This window comes from Triturus cristatus, chromosome 7 (assembly GCF_964204655.1).
Source record: "Triturus cristatus chromosome 7, aTriCri1.1, whole genome shotgun sequence".
Classification (NCBI taxonomy): Eukaryota; Metazoa; Chordata; class Amphibia; order Caudata; family Salamandridae; genus Triturus; species Triturus cristatus.
The window spans coordinates 15,314,931-15,316,825 of record NC_140590.1 but is presented as its reverse complement, the minus strand read 5'-3'; positions in this window follow the sequence as shown (position 1 = coordinate 15,316,825).

Sequence of the window (1,895 nt, the reverse complement as noted above, 5' to 3'; positions counted from 1 at the left end):
CGGACTGTCCCTTTTATAGCACCAGAAGGTGGGATTAGATTTCAAACTCCCCTCATCCCCTCTCCACCCACTCAAAGCACAACCCCCTCCAGCAAGCTCAGCACCTGCTCATCAAAAGAGAACTCGCCCGATCGGGCCATTTGTGTGGGAAATATGTTGCCCTCGGGCTGTTTCTCACCTTTCCAAAGGCGACTAGGGTGGGGCGACAAGCTCACCTTTCAAGAAAATGCTTTTCACGCTCTGGAGACAAGTTAAGAGCTCCCTGTCAGCCCCTTGTCACCGAGACTGACGCCTTATATTTGCACCCTGCACATTAGCCCGTAGCAGCATGAATGGCGTGGCTAGCAGCCGTCAGAGCTGGCTACAGCCCCTGCGTGGAGGCCCACGGCGAGCCATGCTCCAGCACACTCACATTCAGGGAGCATCTGTGTTAGGAGAGGTGTGTCTTTCCACCCCACACCTGCCTTTAAATTTTAATGCAGATGTAAAATTAATAATGTATGGATCGTGGGAGAGGGCAGTTCTGCAAGCAGCAGATCTCCAGAGAGGGCGACAGAGCCGGCTGCCACCACCCACACTTTCCACTTACACTCACAAGCCACCAAGAGTACCCCAGACACTACAGGTGAGACTAAAGGGGCCTCACTCATAGACATCAAGTGATCAAAATGCCAGGGCAGCGGAAGTGACATCACACGCCCTTTCGCCTTTGCTCCATCAGGGCCTTCAGACTCTCAGCCGCTTCTATCTGAGGGAAGGGTGATAGCGGCAGAATCTAACCAGGGGTGCTGTCCCTGGAATCAGAAACCATGGCACCAGGGCGAGCAAGGACGGTGCCAGGGCAAGGAAGAGTTAAAGATGAATACACCTCAGTGACGCTCCTGGTGCCCGCCATGGTCCACGGAGCCCGCCTCGGTGCCACACTCGAACGATGCACTTACTGGCACCCTAGAGCTCATCTGAGTCGTGTTTTCATCTTTCAAGAGACAAGAACATACGTTCATTTTTCTCTACATAAGGTTTCCATGAACTGTGTATAAGCTCGGTGGGTTAATGTGCCTGATGCACACCTGAATGCAGTCTGCCTGTCTCTAGTTCAGTGTCCTCGATCGGACCTGGTGCTAAAATGAATGGTGCTGAAGGGAAATCACATTTCCTTCTTCGAAATGACACATGTAACGCTCCTCCAGGCCACCTGATGCCACTCCCGTTATGGACGTCATTTAGGGGTCACCAGGGGTCGCTGCTTGCCATTAGCAGACCCTAGCAGTGTTTTTGTTATTTTCTGTTTATTTTTCATTCTGCTGTTCGTGAATGATATCCTGTCAGTATTAATGACTATTAATTGAGTAAAAGATGGGGCGGGATCCGCTGGAAGGGACTTTCAGTGCCAGCTGAGGGAAATACATCTCTGCTGCTGAATGGGAACTGTGTGAGTGCTTGCAGGTGACAAAGCATGTATGTGAGAGAGAGCATGTGTGTATGTGAGAAGGTCTATGTGTAAGCACGTGAGTACGAGTGACAGTGACTGAGTCACTGAAAGATGGTGATTGTGTGAGATTGAGTGTCAGTAATCATGAGTGAGTCAGAGTGAGTGACAATGAGTGAGTGAGATGAAGATTGACTGCTCGTAAGAAGGAATTAGGATAAGAGAGTGTTAGAGAGTGTGGGTGATGTGAGTGAGCGGCAGTGTGGAGGTGTGCTTGCGAGTCTGTCATTGGTCCAGCATGTGAGGGTCATTCTTGTCTTGAAGATTAGCCAGCCAATCTTCTTTGAAAATAAAAGGGACTTATCATCTACTAAGGCTTATTTGACTCTTTAACCATTATTGACGTTTTAATAAGCAGTGCACCACTCCACCAACCTGTTTCTCCAGCTGTCTGCATAGCAGTTAG